The sequence below is a fragment of the Pituophis catenifer genome, unplaced genomic scaffold, assembly GCF_029215685.1.
Source record: "Pituophis catenifer annectens isolate HBS135680 unplaced genomic scaffold, rPitCat1.0.hap2 SCAF_8, whole genome shotgun sequence".
NCBI lineage: Eukaryota > Metazoa > Chordata > Lepidosauria > Squamata > Colubridae > Pituophis > Pituophis catenifer.
In genome coordinates, this window is record NW_027256888.1 from 32,766,000 (window position 1) to 32,787,336 (window position 21,337).

General features: G+C 36.6%; 1 protein-coding gene across 1 annotated transcript in view; it reads left to right on the forward strand.

Annotated features, from left to right (window-relative positions):
• The window catches only part of GALNTL6 (polypeptide N-acetylgalactosaminyltransferase like 6), a 971,551-nt gene that overhangs the window by 687,700 nt on the left and 262,514 nt on the right, over positions 1-21,337 (forward strand). The gene's annotated exons all lie outside the window — the stretch shown is intronic.

Genomic DNA, 21,337 nt, shown 5'->3' on the forward strand with positions numbered 1-21,337 from the left:
CCTTTAAAACCAGGTTTTATTAAAGACATCAATTTTTTTTAAAGTTTTCAAATTAGCCTTCTTATATCCTTTACTGTCTTAAAAAGAAAACTAACAATGAAAGATTATTGTCAATTAGAGAGTGTAACAGTTTAAATCTGTACTCTAATTCAGCTTTGTTCTTTCATTAGTGATGTGTTGCTTGTTAAGAAAAAGTTGATGTGGAACTTTAACTAGTTTAAAGATTGCCCAAAGCATAGGGTAGAGTGAAAGTTAACAGTCTTCTGTCTTCAGTGCACTTTCTCTGTTTTATTTCCTAATGAAATATGACTAGATATGATTTAAAAAATATATGTTTAGAGCACATGGTTTTCTTTTGGCCCAGCTGAATTTCCAAAATTACTTGCAAGCAAAAGTTTGTGCTCAATAATGTAAATCTGACATTAACTCAATAAACCTTACTGCACATGACTAACTGTCATATATCTCATTGGTATGCTTTCCCATGTGTTTAATTCCTAATTAATGTGCTACCACAAGACCTTAATAAGTCATGAAATAGTTTCTGTTCTGAGCACTTCAATATTCTGCTGTTTTTATTATAATGTGATTATTTTTCATTTGCTTCTAGAAATTGTTTGTTGTCAATGTACTCTCATGTGCACTCTAAGACTATTCTGTAATTAATATGCTTGCTTTTGCACTTGGGTCAATGAAGATTATTAAAATGTTGTATCATTATAATCTTTGAAGTATTGCTTTTGGAAACTGTGGTTTGCCCTTTAAATTCATACTTATATGAAGTATAATTCTATTATATACATTTTTTCTGTAATACATTCTAGGACTAAAAACCATTTATAAGCATAGTTATATAATCTGTATAAATAAATTTTCATCTAGATTAGATTTTACCTAGTACTGAAAGTGCCTTCCTGACAATATTTTCAATATATTTTGAAATACTATTATAGTTTTCTAAATAATTGGAAGTGTTGTCAATTACTAAAGCATGGAGGCACATATGAAGAAAATTTTTATTTTGAACTGACAGGAGTCAGTTCAAATAGGTAGATATTAATCAAATAGGTCAGATAGGTAGATATTAATGTTGATCCAATATAGAGGAGTCAGCTATTCTCTGCAGCAAAAATTCTTCAGTTTTTCCTTTAAGCATTTAGTGCAGGGGTGTCAAACTCATGTTGTCATGGCGGCATCACGTGACGTATCAGGACTTTTTTTTCTTCTTCCCTAAACCAGGCATGGGTGTGGCCAGCGCCTGACGCATCTGGCCAATGGGCCGGGAGTTTGACAGCCCTGATTTAGTGGAACCAGTAAACAAGTTAGTGGTTTATTGAGGGTCTTCCGGTTTGGCTTTGCAGGCATGCAGTCGGGGAAATGGCGGGGCTCTGATGAGCCCCGCCAAACCCCCGACTGGCTAACCGCCGCTGATAGGTCTGTGGACCTACCCTGTCCTGAAGGGACAGGGGAAAAGAGAGGGACCCTTTGGGCGGCCAAGAGGAACGGGCAAGTTCCTCGAAGGCCGGAGGTAACCCTCTAAGTCAACGGTGAGGGACGGCAGCCATGGCAGCTGCCTCGAGACTGCAATAATCGGGACAAGCAAAGTGCAGGAGGAAGGAAGAAAAGATGATGTGCTTCGGAGCCGGGTGAGTGACACCAGCCCAGGTGAGAACAACGTGTTAAAGACGATATTAATAAATAAGACCCCCAGCCTTACTTAGCGGCTGAAGTTCAGAGGGGCTTGAAGATTTTGGGGGGAAAAAGGGGGGGAAGAAGTTTTAAACCCTTTAAGAACCTTATTTCACCACTGATTGATTGGAGGGAAATGCTTATTAACAGAGCTGGATATTTGAACTACTTGTTAAAACTGAAATGAATTTGAAAAGAGAAAAGCGAAATTAAGGAAGTTAGTGGTTTATTTAGCTATCTTAAAATCTTTTAATCAAGATCTATCTGCAAGCTAAATCTTAAGTAAAAATCTTAACAGTTTTTTAAAAAATATATTAAATGTTCCATACAACATTTGTTCTGAAAGTTTCACACTGTCTATGATCTTGTCAAGAATTATAGAGTGCTTTGCAAACTTTTTGATATTTCAATGCAAGGATAGTTTGCAGCAATTATGAACAAAGACGTCAACCATGTAATTTGTCTGTTGATGAATTGCTATTCCTGTCATAGCCAGCAATAGAGTAATATTTTTAAATGTCATATATCTTTCATAAATTTACAATAAATATTGCGTTGATTGATTACTAGATCTTCCTTGCTTTGTCCTTAAAGATTAAACTAGAGGCAACAAGTTTTTCTTCTGCATACAACACAAATTATCCAAATTGACTAAAATAATTTCCCTCTTATCATACAATATTTGCAAGTTTACTATTTCCATTTCTATATTAAGGTATTATAGATGTGAAAATATTGAATTTTAAATGATCTAGACCACTATATCTAGTTTTTCAACCTTGTCACCTTGAAGATGTGTAGACTTCAATTCCAGGATTCCCTAGCCATCACACTGAAGTCCAATATTTCAAACTGCCACAATTGACAAACACTTGATCTACTGTATTTAATATAATGCATTAAATATTGGACTTAACCATACTACTTGTATCTTTATAATACTAGATGTTCCTTTAGTAGTTAATTCCTATTCCTATTCCATTTGACTGACTGATATGTTCCTGAAATGTATGAAAGAAAGAAATAAGTTTCCATTGCTTTGAACCTTACTCCTCAGTTCTCTCTGTTGATTAGGATGGGTTACTTTTTCTCTTCATTTGCAAGTCTAAAACATTATCACTATCTCTAAATTCTAGTTTTCATTATCTCTTTAAAAGTCAAACAAACTCCCTAGCTTAGCAGAGAAATGAAAGCAATAAAATAATAGGGGTGATAACTTGGTGCTATTGGAAAAAAACCTGGGATAAACTGAGACACAACATAGCCACCTGTTCTGGCAAAAAACACAGAGGCAAACTGAAGCAATAGTGCAAATTCAGTGATGAAATGTAAAATTTGTTACTACCGTTCTGTGGGCGTGGCTTGGTGGGGGGGTAATATAATTGAGTGGGCATGGCCAACTTTTTTTTTTTACTCTTAAAACCATTTTTTCTACAACTTGTTCAGCTGAAGATGAACTGAAGACACTTGCTTCAGTGTCTTAGGTTCAACACTCTGCATATTTTACATAAATGATCTTTGTGATCATATTAAAAGCAACTGTGTTCTCTTCGCTGATGATGTTAAACTATTTAACACCGTCAACAATCGATAGACCAAATACTGTTACAAGTTTTTAACGAAGCACTACTGATAGCAGAAATTCCAAAATCTTGGACAGAAACTATTATTACATTAATACTCAAAGAAGACTCAGATCCAACGCAAATTAAAAATTACAGACCAATTTCATTACTCAACGTGGACTATAAGCTATTCATATCAATACTAGCTCAGAGACTCAAAGCAATAATACATAACTATATACATCCAGACCAAAACGGTTTCATACCTAAAAGACAAATAAAGAATAATTTGAGAATGATTATAGATATTCTGGAATATTATGATCAGAAGATAGACAGAGAAATGGCCATAATCTCCCTTGATGCCCAGAAGGCCTTCGACAATTTGAATTGGTCCTTTTTCATAAAACAACTTGAACTAATGAACTGTGGAGAGAAATTTCATAACCTGATTAAAAAAATTTATTCCCAACAAACAGCAAAAATCTCAATAAACGGTGACATGACACAAATTTTTGATATTCAGAAAGGAGTACGACAAGGATGTCCCATGTCACCGCTAATATTTATAATAGCATTGGAGGTATTATTAAACGAAATAAGGAACGAGGAAGAAATCAAAGGACTCAAGATCCGGGGAGAGGAGTACAAATTGCTCGCCTTTGCAGACGACATAATTTTCAACTTGGAAAACCCAAGACGATCTGGACCCAGACTGATGTCGATGATTGAACAATACGGGGAAGTCGCGGGCCTCAAAATAAACAAAAACAAAACAAAAATAATGACGAAAAATATGACCCAGACTCAGAGATTGGAATTAGAAGAAGAATTAGGAATCCAATTAGTAAAGAAGATAAAATATTTAGGTATTTGGCTGATGGCGAAAGCAACCACGATCAAAGAAGACAATTACACGAAATTACTAAAAGAAATTAAAAAAGACCTGGAAATCTGGAACAGGCTACAATTGTCATTGATGGGCAGAATCAGTTCAATTAAAATGAATATATTACCGAGGGTACTATATCTATACCAGGTAGTACCATTACATCCAGGAAGGGGCTTCTTCAAAAATCTCAACAAAATTACAATGACCTACATATGGCAGGGAAAGAAGGCTAGAATTAAGATTAAAGCGCTACAAGACACACGAGACAGAGGAGGCCTCGCAGTACCAGACTGGGAGCTATATTATAAAGCAGCCGGATTGACCTGGATCAAAGAATGGATGAGATTAGATGACAAAAGAATGTTATATCTAGAAGGCTTTGATCTCATACGAGGATGGCACGCGTTCCTATGGGATGGACCAGACAAACAACACATGTACTTCCAAAGACACATAATTCGGGCCTCACTCTTCAAGATTTGGCAGGGAATTAAGAAAACCTATTATACTAAAATACCAAAATGGTGGTCTCCGATGGAGGCATTGATATTTCCAAATACCCTTGAAATCGGAAAGATTATGAGATACCAAGATTTACTGAATCATGAAGGAGAACTTACTCCAAGACATCAACTCCAAAATGGCGATATAAATATTGATTGGTGGCACTATACTCAAATATACTCAAGATACAAGGCGGATAAAATCAAATATGGAATTGCAAAAGATCTGAACGAACTGGACAGAATTTTATTAGGAGCAGACCAGAAAATGATTACTAAAACATATAACTACCTTTTGAGAGACAAATTAATAGAAGAAACAGTTAAACATAATATGACAATGTGGGCCAGGGACATAGGACATAATATTCAATTGGCTGACTGGGAGAAATTATGGAAGCAGAACATTAAAATGACAAGAGCCACATCTTACAAGGAGAACCTCATTAAAATGTTTTATAGATGGCACTTACCACCAGCCCGACTTGCCAAAATACACCCAAACACTTCGGTATTGTGTTGGAAATGTAAATCAAAAAAGGGGACATATTATCACACTTGGTGGAAATGTAGGAAAGCCCAACACTATTGGCAAGATATAAAAAATATTATTGAAGAAATAACGAACATTCAAATAGAAAACAGTCCAGATGTTTTCTATTTGGCATGATAACGGCACAACATCTTAAGGAAACGAAATATCTCATCATACATATCTTGACAGCAGCAACACTACTGTTCGCGCAAAACTGGAAATCAGACCAACTCCCATCCAAAGACAAAATCGTTGCAAAGATAACAGAGTGTGCTGAAATGGACAGATTGACGCTGGAACTCCAGGAAAAGGAAGAAAGCGAATACTATCTTGTATGGCACCAATGGTATCAATGGCTGGAAAGGAAAATCAGCAAAAATGTAGAGGACAGAAATTAGGGTAAAGACTTTCACAAGGAGATGAACCCATAAGAAATGTAAATTTGTAGTGAAAAGTTATAACATTGGAATTAGACATTTAATAATTACTCTTTATTAAACTATATAAACTCAATAACATATATTCTGTTGATGACAAAAGCGTAAATGTAAAATGTTAGGTGGGTTTGTAGGTGGTGGGTTTTTTGTTTGTCTTTGTATTGTATTGTATTGTATTGTCTTTATATGTGTTTATATCTAATAATAAAAAAAAATTAAAAAAAAATAAACTATTTAACACCACCAACAATGCAACTACCCTTCAAAAAGACCTTGACTATGTGTCAGATTGGTCTAACAAGTGGCAACTTCAAATCTCAACCAACAAATACTCTGTCTTACACATTGGCAAAAAAAATCAAAACATAAAATACAAATTAGATGGACATGACCTTGTAGATGACCCTCATTCTCACTCATTTCTAAAGATCTAAATGCCCGAGCCCACTGTAACAACATTGCCAAAAAGGCATTAAAAGTTGTTAACCTAATCTTGCGTAGCTTCTTCTCTGGCAATGTTGTACTACTAACTAGAGCATACAAAACATTTGCTAGACCAATTCTTGAATACAGCTCATCTGTCTGGAACCCGCACTGCATATCGGACTTAAATACAATCGAGAGAGTCCAAAGATATTTTATGAGAAGAGTCCTCCATTCCTCTAACCTCAATAAAATACCTTATGCCACCAGACTCCAAAATTTGGGTTTAGACAACTTAAAACTACGCCGACTTCAGTCTGACCTAAGCATAGTACATAAAATTATCTGCCACAATGTCCTTCCTGTCAATGACTACTTCAGCTTCAACCACAACAATACATGAGCAAATAATAGATACAAACTCAAAGTAAACCGTTCCAAACTCGATTGCAGAAAATATGACTTCAGTAACAGAGTAGTCAATGCCTGGAATGCACTACCTGACTGTAGTTTCTTCCCCAAACCCCCAAAACTTTAACCTTAAACTGTCTACTGTTGACTTCACCCCATTCCTAAGAGGTCTGTAAGGGGCATAAGTGCACCAGCATGCCTACCGTCCCTGTCCTAATATTCCTTTTTACTTACTCTTTTCAAGTATTCAAATTATGTTTATACTTTTCCTGTTATCTTATGTACTCTTGACAAATAAACTTATGGTTATGATTAAGCCAAAATTCAAAGATAAATAAAGAACTAGATTACTGGACCAGACTTGCACAAGAGTTGTCTAAATCAAAGGCTTCAGTCATGAGAAACCCAAGATTAGGAACTGGATAAAGATTATTGGATTTAAAAAAAAGTTATATTTTCAGCCATCTTCTTTCTTTTTGCACATCTCCAATTGATCTGCAATTGTGAAGTTTTTTTCTCACCACTGAAACAACATGTGACTAGAGCATATTTTTTAAAGTCCTCCAGATTACATTCAGAAGCAGGTATAAAGATGAATATTCTCTCATCATCCATGCTGTGGTTCCATTGAAATTGCTTTAAGTATTCTTCTGATTTCTTTTTTATAGAAATTACAAATAATGTTTTGTTGATACAATAAATCTCTGTTCAGAGATACATTCACAGTTAAATTGGGAAAACAGTTGTATTTTAAGAGCACAAGCTGTGAGTATTTGCTGTCTTTTCTAAAACTACCAAACTGCCTCATAACACCTATGGTAGAATTAGACAAGATTTTTGCTTTTGAAACCAGAAGATGTGCTTTTGAAGAATATTAGTGGCTTACTATTATCTGACCTTTAGTAACTCTTTCTTTTCAAAACAGTGAGAACAGGAGTAGTTCAGAAAGGGGTCATGATATAAAGCAGAAGGATACAAACTGGTGGAATGTTTCCATGGAACAAACAGGGCAAAAGGGAAAGTAATGGTGATCAAAGCAGAATGGGTGAATCCTAAGGTGACCAGATTTTAACATTGGTAAAGAGGGACATTGTGGGCGTGGCTTATTTTGTGGGCGTGGCTAGCTGGTCATGTGACTGGTGGGCGTGGCTAGCTGGTCATGTGACCGGGTGGCCATGGCTATGTGTATAGGGTAAGGTGAACAGATTTTAACATTGGTAAGAAGGACAGCATTGTGGGTGTGACTTATTGTGTGGGTGTGGCTTGGAGGCCATGTGACTGGGTGGGCGTGGCTAGCTGGTCATGTGACCGGGTGGCCATGGCTATGTGTATAGAGACTACTCAGAGGGCTGAAAAGTCATTTCTGACAGGTCCTCACACTTTTGACTGGTCCTCACACTTATGACCATCCTCACATTTATGCCCGTGCAGCATTCTTAACAACCATGTCACTCATTTCACAACTGCTTCTCTTCACCATGGTGACAAGATAGGGCAAGAACATAAAATGTGAGGACAGTCGTAAGTTCGAGGACTGGTCAAAAGTGTGAGGACCAGTCAAAAATAACTTTTTCAGCCCTCCGAGTAGTCCATATGCACAAAATGACTAACCAGAGGGCTGAAAAAAGTCATTTCTGACAGGTCCTCGCACTTTTGACTGGTCCTCACACTTATGACCATCCTCACATTTATGCCCGTGCAGCATTCTTAACAAGCATGTCACTCATTTCACAACTGCTTCTCTTCACCATGGTGACAAGATAGGGCAAAAAGGTAAAATGTGAGGACAGTCGTAAGTTCGAGGACTGGTCAAAAGTGTGAGGACCAGTCAAAAATAACTTTTTCAGCCCTCTGAGTAGTCCATATGCATAAAAGGATACAGTAATAGAGAGGAATGAAGGAAGGGAAGGGAAATTAGAGTAGGAGTGACGGTAAGAGAGGGAGGAAGAGAGCAGGAGAAGGAGAAAGGAAGAGGAAATAGGGAGGAGAAGAAGAGGGTGGGGGGAAGAGAAAGTAAGAAGGAAAGAAAAGAGAAGTGGTAGGTTTGAGGAGAAAGATTGCTGTACAATAAAAAAGATGAAAGGGAAGAAAGCCAACCCCAAACAAATATAAAGGTATTAAGATAAAGAATGAATTGTTAAACTTTAAAGAATAAAAGAGAACAAATATGAATAAATAGCAATAATTAGAAACACACATACAAACATACAATGTATTTTCTTTGAACAGAATATTTGGCTGGTTCACAAATTTAAACAGTGTTTAGTCATTTCAATTTAATTTACAATTTCTATATTTCCTTTTTGCCATATTTATTCCTCATCTATGTTTTTTTAAAAAACAATATTACCCTTCATCCTCATCTCTAATCTTAATCAAATTCAATTTTTCCCTTCTATTCTATATTATACCCCTTCCCATTGTCATCTATTTTTATATCCATCCTCACATTGGTTAATTATGTAATATGAGTTGTTTAATACAAATTCAACATTTTAATATAAATCAATTAGTTATATAACTATCTTTTTTGTATATTAATCAATATGAACATGAATATTCCAATTATTTCCATGCAATCCAATTTCTTACAAATCAATTAATTATATTTACCAATAATAATAAACCAAATAATTTCCCCCATATATTCCTCCAAACCACAACTTAACCATTTCTGCTTTCAACACAGTATACAATTAATAGTATCTCAATTATTACAATTCCCTAGTTAAAAAGAGCTTTTTTTTCTTTTGTGTTTTAAAATCTTGAACTCTCCTCTTTTGCCCTAAATAATTTCCCATTGTTTGCACCTACCTTTTTTGGTGAGGAAAAGGAAAATAAATCTGCTGCCTAATTTTCCAACGTTGCAAGCAAACAGCAAAGCCAACAGCCTGTTTTACTTTCAGTTTCGTTTTGAGCTTGGTTTGCACAAAGAGAAAAAAAAAACTGCTGAGCAATTTAGCAAGAGCAGAGCCCTGCGCAAATCAGCTGAGAGGGGGAAGCCGAGCTAATCAACGTAGGGCGGCAAGAGTTTAAACAGGTTTTTTCCCTCTAGCCATCAGCGGGGACTCAGGAGGCAGCCGGGACTCAGGAGGCAGAATGAAAAATCAGGACTTTTTTAAAACGCCGCGGGACAAATTGCTCAAAAGCGGGACTGTCCCGCCAAAAGTGGGACGTCTGGTCACCTTAGTGAATCCAGATTAAAAACTAATTTGTTTTAGAGTTTAAGATAACAACTATTCCTTTAGACCAAAAAATGCCTTAAATCAGAGGTGTGCAACTATGGCCCTTTTATGACTTGTGGACTTCAATTCCCAGAATTCCTGAGCTAACATGGCTGGCTCAGGAATTCTGGAAGTTGAAGTCCACAAGTCATAAAAGGGCCATAGTTGCCCACCTCTGCTTTAAATCAACCTTTACTCATCTTCCTGCCATTACAAATTTGACCTCAAGTTATGTTTTATTGCTTGGCTTTAAAGTAGTATTCTCATCTCGCTACACTTGTCAGTTTCAGCAGGAATACTTAACTCCCTTTCATGTTACCCCATTAGTTCATTAGCTACTTCACTTTAGCTACTTCACAAAGGAAAAAATACCTCTGCAGCTGAGATAATATTGTCCTGGTATATAAAAGCCTCTAAGTCCTTCTCTTTATTATCAGTATTAAAATAGCAGGGATGTTATACATTTTATATGTAAGAAGCTGCCAGTTCAAAACCCTGAAGATTATTTTAAAATTTAAATTTAATTTTAAAATACTATTTCTTTCCCTCAACTTAACTACATGAAGGGTTTTTTAAAAATAGTTGCTTACAGTATTCTATCAGTTCTTCTGATACAGAGGAAAAAACTCTTTAACAGCTAAGCTATTTTAGCATTGATAATAAAAGAAAGATGTAGAAGTTATTGAAGTGCAAAAATGTTAGCAAATTTTTTTAAAGCAATGGTTTGTGCTGCATAGATGTACATATTGATGCTGTGCATTAAGACTTTTCAAAGGAAAGAAAAAACCTATGAAACACTTTTTTTTTCCAAAATAAAATCTTGAATTAAAGCAGTTGTAATCAAATGGACTTACTCTATAACTTTGATTTACAAACTAAATTGTAATTGTGCCCTTCCTAAATCTGTTGAATCTGATGTTGAATCAGATATTATGTCTCCAGCAAGACATATCATGCCAAATAAATATTTGATTACAAATATTGATGTCTATTAGCAGGGTATTGTTATAAGCACTGCCAGCCAACAAATATGAGTAATTATGAGTTCATGTCTATGCGTAGGCTCTCAGCTCATTTCTCCTTTTAGCCATTTTGTTAAAGTGTTATTCTTGTATATTTATAGGTTTTTTTGGGGGGGGGGATTTCTACATTTCCTTTTCTGTTAGTTGACAAAGGCAGCAGAACCATGTTGTATTTTTTTTAATACCTAAATAAAAAAAAATTATAATAGCCACTTTGTATACTGTCTTTCTATTGGTCACATGCCATGAGGAAGCATGTAACCTGCTATGTCCTATATTGGGTCCCAGCAGATGCAGCCAACCAGCTATTCAATGAAGTTGAAGTCCTCTGCTGGAAAGTGAACAAATGGCCATTGGTTTTATAGACAGTTTATTAGCTTTAGCGGCTACCTGGATCCTGGTGCTCAGCACTGTTGTAGAAGGAATATACCGTCAGAATGGTAGTCCACTTCCCGTAAATTCTCAGAAACAGATATATATTAAGTTACATTATGTCATGTCCTTATGTACAAGCTTTTACTTTACTTCTACCAGCCCTCTCAGAAGAAGGAAAATTTATCTATTTTTACATAAAATACACTTCTTAGGTCCTCTAAAACTAGTGTCCTGAATATGTGTTCAATTCCCATTGCAGCTCACACCCCTAGTTCTATTACCTCAGTTGATTTGCCCTTTGAAGCTTCTGAGAGGCCACCTATGGCATAGAAGGTGGCACCATGCTGCCATCTAAAACAATTTTAAGAGATAATATAACATTAGTCTGAAACAAACTGTACTATTTCACATCCTGGCCTCAGCAAAAGAAGAAAATGCTCATGCAACTGGCAAGCAAAATGTGGGCCTAATGCTGGCACTTGTAAAGTGGTTCCCTTATTAGCTAGTGCTTCAAAATGGTAAGTTATGTGGAAATGCCAAGAGGACCTTTTCTGTCATGAAATTGCAGTTTTAAAATACCTTTTCCCTACAAATTACACTGTGACAATACTGCCTAATTTTTGCCATTTGTGATATGACAGGATACACATTTCAAATGTGGCTTGTGGCTGGATTTCAAAAACTGAAATTGTTGGATTAACATCAGCAAAGCAGAAAGAATTCATTTCTCCTTAAAACCTTCATCCTAAACAATCTTATGAGAGAACCACAATACAAATATACACATAGAGAATAATCTTAATCTTAGTTTTCCAATTTTACAGGTTTCTCACAGTCATAGAGATTAGAGGAATTAGATTGGATTCAGATTAAGTTGTATCTGGCTATTTTTTCCTACTGATTTCAGGGTGCTCTGTAACTTGTGTGCTCTGTAATTCCCCATCCTTAGGCTCTCCATGTGTTATTACAATCATATCTCCAATTATCTATTGTCCAGTTTAAATTCCACTGATCTCCTGTGTACACAGAATCTTAATCTGGTGAAAATGATTGTTTTCTATAGTCCCACCATCTAATAATAACCAGTATTTTTTTCTCCTGAAAAAATGAAATGCACTTTAATCATAATTAGAATATTGTACAGAAGCAATAGACACTGTTATAGTTTTATAACCTGTCAGAAAAGTATTAGTATGGCAGAGCTTGTAACATTTATCATTTTAATTCCCTTTGAAGATGGGAAGACAAATAATACTGCTTAAAATCTGTGACAAGGTGATTAGCTACTGATGAGTGTTCTTGAATTGGATTGTTTGGATTAATCCTTGACCATTGTTCTTGCACCACAGTTTCAGAATATCTTTGAAACAGAACTCAACAATTTCATTTGAAATAGATAATTCTTAATATAATCTATGGGTTTTGTTTGTTTTTTGGTACTTTTGACTCCTGGCAACTTCCTGAGTATGTCCCCACAATTTTCTTCACAAGGTTTTTCAGAAGTGTTCTGCATTGCCACCTTCCTATGTCTGAAAGATTGTATCTAGCCCAAGGTTACCCAGCTAGCTTTGTGCTCAAGACAGGATTAAATCTCCCACTTTCTAGCCTGAATGACTACACCAAACTGACTCTCATTGATAGAGTTGAAGCTTTTGTACCTTTAAACATTCTGATATTGAGCTTATTTGGGTAGTTTTAATTTAAATTTAATATTTTCTGTTACTATTTTTAAATATTTTCTTATTAGAAGCTAAATTGATGAATTGATGATTGTTAAATGAGAGGGTTTGATAATTTTACACTTGTGAGCTGCTTGTAAAAAGTATCCCAGTTCTGAGTACTAAAAAGTGGATAGTTAATTCAGCAGTCTTATAAAACAAGATTTTCAGTTTCTTTCTTTTTACATATGTCATGTCTTTGATCTATGAGAAGCTAAGAATTGCACATTTAACTACAGTACATTATATACCCTTGAATGCTTTTAGGGTTGGTTAGGGTCTTGCCTTTGCCAAACACTATATATAATTATATGAGTCAAAGAATGGAGAAAGGAGTATCACTCTTACTAGAGGGTTTTACTGCCTCTGAGCACATTGTGTTTTGTACTTTGGCCTCAGGTGTCAACAGAAAGGAAATAACAACTGAACTCTTGCTCTGGAACCTTTGTGCTTATTCACATATCATAGTTGGCTAATTTCACACAACATGTTAAACCAACATTGAACACAGCTCAACATGGCTCAATATTTTGCATAACTCCATCTATTATTTCTACAATCCAGTGATCACAATCATCTAGAATAACAGATGTTGTAAAGAAAGAAGTCCAAAACAACTATTTAATAGCTTTTCTTGGCCATTTTTTTTATTTTTTCAGCCTGAAATTGTATGTTCATTTCATTATATTTTTCCCAGTACAATTGGTGTATTTTGGTTAGTATATAGCTTCCAAGCACAGCAGAATACCTATGTTCTATTTAGTCTTCTCTACGAATGTCCTTAAGGGGTTACATATCCCTAGGTGGGTGTATAACCCAATGAAAACAGAGATTATTTTTGGAAGATTAAACAATTTGGCAGGAAAAAAACAAAAAGTTCCTGAATGGCATTTCCTTCTGCCCACCAGATTTTGATTTTGAAAATATAAAATCCAAAAGACATTTCCCACTTGCAAATTAGAGGGATTGCAGAACCATTTCTAATTTAAAGTCCATGTTTTGCAAACTATCAATAAATCAAAGTGTTTTAATAATAATTAAAATGTGTAAAAAGCCAATAAATATGGTCATTTATTTTCCAGAAATCACTAATATACTACAGTGAAAACAATTGTTTGGTCAGTTATGAAATATGAAGGGTGGAGCGGAAAGGGAGAGATAGCAGCTTTTGGTATGGAAGTATGGAGAAAGAATTTACTCTGAAGTATTCCCAGTTATTCTGAGAGAAACATCCCACATAATTGTGCAGCAATTGCTAGTAGTGTCAGTAAGATCTGCTGTAAAAAATATTGTGAGCAAAGGCTGAATGTAGAGATATTATATTACAAGGGATCAAAACAGTTTCTTTCCTTTTGTCCTTGAAAACTTTCCCCCATCATATAATTGAGAAAGGATAGCATGCGTTGAAGTCAAGAAGTACCTAAGGGAGAACAAATTTAAGTGTTTTGTTGTATCCAGCAGCACAAAAGGATCAGGAAGCTGATGTAGTAGGTGACTTCCAGAGAAATGGCAGTGTTTATTCAAAAGAAAAAAACTACCATCTCAGGTCATTATGAAGTTTGACACAAAAAAATTACAGCCAACTGAAAAAGTATTATGCTTCCATTTCCCAAATGTCAGATTTAGATTATTTTACTTCAAACCAAACTATCTCCATCTTAGCATCTGCTTTCCAGTGTGGGTTTTTAATGAAAATGTGCTAACTTGCTGCAGATTATAAATAGGCATGTGCAAGGTTGTCAGAAAGTATTTCACTTTGAATCAAGCAAATGATGCTGCACCTGGTTGTGACATGGAATAATTAAAGTCCTCCAAGTTGCTCCAATTGCCTCCTACAACACATGCATAGAAGTCTTTTCCAGCAACTGTAGGTGTCTGAGATACCATCTGAACAACAAAAAGCAAAGCAACATGGCATCGTAGCTTCACTTATAAAAATAAGTACATTTGATCATTGCCACCCTTTGAAGCTTTGTACAGACCTTTTAATTAGACACAATCATTGTTTTGCCTAACAAAGCCAGGCTCTGAATTATGCTAAAAGGTAAAAAAATGAAAGAATAAAACAATCATTTTCTATATGGAATTGTAACATTTTTTTCCTTCCAGGGGGGTCCAGAGAAAAATATCTAGTCATCCCAATAGCTATAGAAAGGCTTGTCCTCCAGTCAGCAAAAACATAAAGCATCAGTGTGAATAGACAGTTTGCTTCATTTATTTTAGAGTAGCCCATAGGCACCATGACATTCAGAAACAGCCCCAAACCTTTCTGAAAATCTCATTCATGAATAATCTGCTCCCATGCAGATATCCTGTGTCTCTGTGTACCTATCTACCTCTGTCTGTCTACCTTCCTCACAGATCTGAAGAATGAGGTCTGGCTCCATTCCAGTTAGTGGGAGTTGATAATTAGTATCATTTCCGAAGTCTTACAAAGTGTTAACTAACAAATAACATTTTGCTGTATGAACCAGGATATCAATTAATCAGATTTAATATGCTGAATCAGATCATTGCTCCATTAATATCTATACATTGAAGAGTGTCTGCCTGTCTTTGAAACCAGCTGAACTGTACAAATACATTATATTGTTCCTTGGGGGAGAAAAGATAGGTTACAAGTTTTCTTGTGTTGTTGCCTATGTGTTGAGTTAATGATGAGGACCAGAGAATTCTCACTGTTTAGTTTTTGCAAATGCAATGAGGAAAAAATAAACAGACATAAATCTCTAGTCAAAAATGTACCTAATAACAGTTCAGCTATTTCCTTATAGTTCAAGATGAAATCATTGATTATTGCCACATCAAAGCAACATTACCTTTAGAGGAGAGGGGGGAAAATGACAAGCAAGTTCATTAAAAAAATCTATATTTTCTAGTCATATGAGGGACATTTAATGGTACCATGAGGCCAGCAGCGATGTCAGGAGGTTTTGTTAATATCACTATTTTCTTCTTTTGTTCAATCATATCTGATTCTCAGAGACTATCTGAACAAGTCTCTGCAGTTTTTTTGGTAAGGTTTTTCAGAAGTATTTGCCATTGCCTCATTCCTAGACCTGAGGCCCAAGGTCACCCAGCTTTGTGCCTAAAATGGAACTAAAACTCATAGTCTCCCAGTTTCTAGCCTGATTCCGTAACCACTACACCAAATTGCCTTACTTACTACTGTAGGGCTGAGATTTGCTATGAATATGTTTCAGGATTAAGATAATGAACTGAGGGTTAGTTGTTTATTTAGCAGAATTTAGGGGAAAGTACATTATTTTCAATGCTTCCAATAAATCATATTTGAGGATTGATCTTTAATAGTGAATTGAACATGATGATGCCAACTTTTCCCCAATCCAAAATAGCTCTCATCTTTATACTTGGTTTATTCAGATAATGCTCTATTTTGTAGATCTGGGAGGAGGAATAATTCTGTTCTGATCATGAGGCAATTATTTCACACCTTGAAGTATGAGAGTTGATTACCCTTATTATCTGAGCGTCTGTAATTATACAGTGCTGTCCACTCTCCTACAATTATCATGTTTCTTTTTCTTTTTCTCTTCTTTTATGGAAAAAGAAATGTCAATTGCCTGATCTCTTGCAGCAATCACTAAGCTCCTGCAGGGCTAATGCTAGGCTTTGTTCTTCCTGTTTTCAACTGAAGCCTTTATAAAGGATAATATATATTGCTGGGGATTTCAATTTTTAGATATATAACTTTTGTTGTAGCTCTTCATAGAAATAATATCACTAGATTTCCAGGACTAAGAAAAAGCACTCCATGTTATTGGTTTGTCTTCATTCAGAGGAAAGAATGTCAGAACACCCACTGATGTTTCTGTTCTGTTCTATAGCATGTTCCATTCTGTGAACATGCTATAGAAAGCAATTATCCTTATCTCTCACTTGTGCTGTGTCCATGAGTACTTGATAAAAATAAAGTTAGAAATAAAGCCCTCCTAAACCAAGCTCATAGAAGAAATTTGGAGACTCATACAAGCTTACTGATTGCAAGATACTAGTTTTTCTAGAGACTCAGTTTAGGGAATGTATTCATTCATTCATTCATTCATTCATTCATTCATTCATTCATTCATTCATTCCATGTATATAACCACTCATCTCACATATGTATGTAGAGATTTGTGATTCAGTTTCATGGCAATCTAGTGCATGGGTCTCAAACTTCCGATGTCAGGTTGCTATCACATGGCGTATTGTGATGGTTTTCTTCTTTGCGGAGCTGTGGTGGGCATGGCCTGTGCATGATGCATCCAGCCTGTGGGCCACCAGTTTGACACTCCTGATCTAGTGGAACCACCCAATTAGATATTCAAATGAATTTGAGATATCACATTGAATCAATTGCCCTTAAATGAGATTTGAGAATTTTATGGATTTTTTAATATTTTCTGGGTTTGTAGGGTGCAAAAAATTATATCTTTTTCCATTTGAAGGAACTGTAGTGGCTCAGTGGTTAGAATGCAGTATTGCAGGCTAATTCTGCTGATGGCCAGCAGTGTGGCAGTTCAAATCTCAGTGGCCCAAGGTTGACTCAGACTTCCATCCTTCCGAGGGCCCAGATTGTTGGGTGAAATATGCTGATTCTGTAAACTGCTTATACTGTAGAGGGCTGTAAAGCACTGTGAAGCGGTATATAAGTCTAAGTGCTATTGCTATTGTTATTTGTGGCACTGAGTAGTATGGATGGAATCCGCTGATACTGAAATAGGTAATTAGCCAATAACATTACAGATAGTCATCAACTTACAAACATTTGTTCAGCAGACATCTGAAGTTTCCTCGGCACTGAACAAAGGGACTTGTGGTTCATGCCTGAAGTTTACAGCCATTGCAGTACATTTACAGTCATGTGATCAAAATTTGGTCACCTGCCCACATTTACAACCATCAGGGCTCTTCAACTCGCCATACCTGCCTATCTCCCTCCCATCTGTGTCCTTTTGGCCTCCTCCATTCTGAGACTTACCATTTTCTTGCTCCTGCTGCTGCTGCTGAGGTAGTCTAATTCATTACACTATTCTTCCTTCCTTGTATTCCTGCACCTTAATTATTGCCTTTTTATTATAAGGTAAAGGTAAAGGTTCCCCTCACACATATGTGCTAGTCGTTCCTGACTCTAGGAGGCGGTGCTCATCTCCTTTTCAAAGCCGAAGAGCCAGCACTGTCCGAAGACGTCTCCGTGGTCATGTGGCTGACATGACTAAATGTCAGAGGTGCATGGAAAGCTGTTACCTTCCCACCAAAGGTGGTCCCTATTTTTCTACTTGCATTTTTTACCTGCTTTCGAACTGCTAGGTTGGCAGAAGCTGGGACAAGTAACGGGAGCTCACCTGTTACGCGGCACTAGGGATCTGAATCACTGAACTGCCGACCTTTCAATCGACAAGCTCAGCATCTTAGCCACTGAGTCACCGCGTCCTGCCTTTTTGTTGTAAAACTAGCTAAATCAGCAGTGCTGGGGGTTCTCAAGTTTCCTGTTATTCATAATTGAAAGAGAAAGTTGTTGAAGCTAGGATAGAGCTAACTGGAGCAATTTAGCTTAAACACATGCTGTCTATAGTGAATGAGGTCAGATTTCAAAGTAGATTGCTACTTATCACCTTCCGTGTGTGTTTTATTTTCCATTCAACCTTGCATGCTGCAGCTGTTTGATCTGAATGGCAAAAACTGTCAATGATTATAACAAGTAATTATGTTGATGTCAAAAGATGATACACTGTGGTAAATTCAGGATATATTTGTTTTTTAATAACATGACAGTTCAGGAATAAGAATTTTGTAGCAAATAAATCCATGTTCCAAAGGACAAGATTAAAACAAAAGGAATAATCAGGTCATAGTTAACCATTCTTTTGATATACCTTTCAATTTAAAGATTTGATTCAAAGTGCATAAAACCACAAAGAATTACTAGAACCATCAGCGTGGCTCCAATTTAAATGTATTTAATCAGTTTTCTCTGTCTTCTCCCTCCACTTATCTTACATCACTCCTCTTACCCCACTTACTTTCTCAACCAGATGTCTCCCAATATACTAATTCAAACTTTCAGAATGTTTTGCCTGAAAGTGTCATAAAAGGCCCATATAGACTGATATTATTGTAGTCAACTTTTATTTATAAAATTTATTTGTTGCCCATCTTGTATCCAATGACTGGGCAGCTTACAACATAAAAACATTAACAGATAAAATCAAGGAGACAAGATGGCAAAGAAGGGAGCCAGACACATGTGGAAGGCAGTGTTAAATTTTAGTCAGCCACCTCCAGTAAGAAGCTCCTCCATTGGGTCCCCAAGCCATCTGGCAGAACTATGTCTTGAGGCTCTTTTGAAATGTCAGGAAGGTTGGAATCACCTAAGTGGTAAGATGTTCCAGAGAGCATGAGCCATGGCAGAGAAGTTCCTTCTCCTGGATCCTGACAGCCAAAATCCACCAACAGACATGAATGGCCTCTAGCAGCTCAGGAAGGAAGATTGCCACACAGCAGGGAGTCTGGTACACTAGCAACACTGCCAACTGATCCTGTGAGCTTAACTTCAGAAACAGGGTCTCACAACCAGAAATTTGAGAAGCAAGGCCTCTGAAAGACAAAAAAGACTTTCTGATGACCACTGCAGCCCTACCTCTCCTGCCCTGGAGTCTTGGCTGATGCCAAATCCTAAATTCCAGCTGGGCACATCTCTGAGAGGGGCACTCCCTCTTCCAGGATCAACCAGGTCTTGGTGTTGTATGCCAGTCCTCTCTCCCTCAATAATATCTTGAGTAAGGGTAGACTTATTATTGAACAATCTGGCATTCATGAGCAATAGCCAAACCTCAAGTCCTTTGAGACCCACTCAGCTCATGGGGCTGGAACATGCCACCAATACTACATATTGAGGTGTCTTTCCTTGTAACAGCTTATCCACTGGCTCCTGAGGTCACCACTCCAATATATTGTCCCGCCCCATATCCCTCAAGGTGATCAATGTTGGATGCTTATCCTACAGTTGGGTAGATAATATATAGAAAACTATGTTCTGTAACTTTAACTGCTACAAAGATGACTAATTGGCTGTGCTAAGCAGACATATAAAGGAAGGCAGGAAGTTCGTCCACTTCTGCTCTCACTCCTGCTTCTGCTCCTGCTCCTGCTATTTGAAGGTTGAACTGTTTGGAGGAACTGTGTCTGTGTTTGAAGAGAACTGGAATTGTAAGCAAACTATGTTTTGTGTTAAACCGTGATTGTTTGAAGAAGTTGTTTTGAGAAGCCAAGTTTGTTTTTATACTACAAGTAAAGACTGTTTATTTTTCTTTAAACGTTCAGAGTCTGTGACTATCTGTGTGTTTTGCTAAGCATCATTTCTGTTCGCTGTCTGGTCCGTTGCACTATTTTGCAGAGGGCAGTTTTACCCTCAACAATCAACCCTTCCCAACCTCCCTCTTATTAGATCTAAGAGCTCTGCCATCTTCCTCCAACCAATCTCATACACTTCCTAAGACATCCTGGGGGGGGGGCAATGTGAGGAAGAGAACCCACACAATGCTATAGCTTAAGCATTCAGCATGAGCTAGGCTCCTACCTCTCCTGTCTCCACCATCACATGTGCAACAACCATCCATGAGAGACATCCACCTAACATTCTACCAGCACTCAAACACTTCCAGAGGCCTTAGTACTTCTTTGGTGTACCTTTGGCTATGGTCACTACCCCTACTAATAACTTTTTAAAATAACTTTTTCTTTTTTTTTTCTTTTCTTTTTTTAAATTTTTTATTTTTGAACACAAACAAACGTACAACATAAATACATGTAAAAACACATACATATACATCAATACAATACATACAAGAAGAAAAAAGAAAAAAACTATCCTAAGAAGCTATCATATCGGTGGTTGTTTTCTAATTTACCTGTTGTTTCTTTATTTAAAAGTTTGCATTTCAGCTTATTTGTGCCTTAACATAATTGTGCATTTCTCAGCATGGTTTTCTACAATTCGTACTAACTATTCATAACTACCATCCTACTGTTTTCCTCATGTGCCACTTTCGGTACTCCTACTTAAGTTTTCCTAACATTTTATTTTACTGGCCCTATCTTTGCCTCCAGCCATGAGTACCATCTTTGCCAAACTATATAATAATCGGTATCTTCCTTCTCTTGAAGCTCTTTAGTAAGTCTATCCATTTCTGCATATTCAGTTATTTTTGCAATTATTTTTGCTTCTGTTGGTAGTAATTCGGATTTCCAATTTTGGGCATACAGTATGCGTGCTGCTGTCAAAATGTGAATAATAAGGTATTTTATCTCCTTAGTATGTTGTGGTGTAGTCATTCCAAATAGAAAAAATTCCGGTTTCATTTCAACTTTTTGTGTGGTTATTTCTTCAATCATTCTCTTAATTTCTTGCCAGTAGCGTTGTGCCTTTCTACAAGACCACCAGAGATTATAGTATGGCCCCTTTTGCGACTTGCATTTCCAACACATTGGCGATGTATTTGGAAACATTTTAGCCAAACGTGCCGGTGGGAGGTGCCATC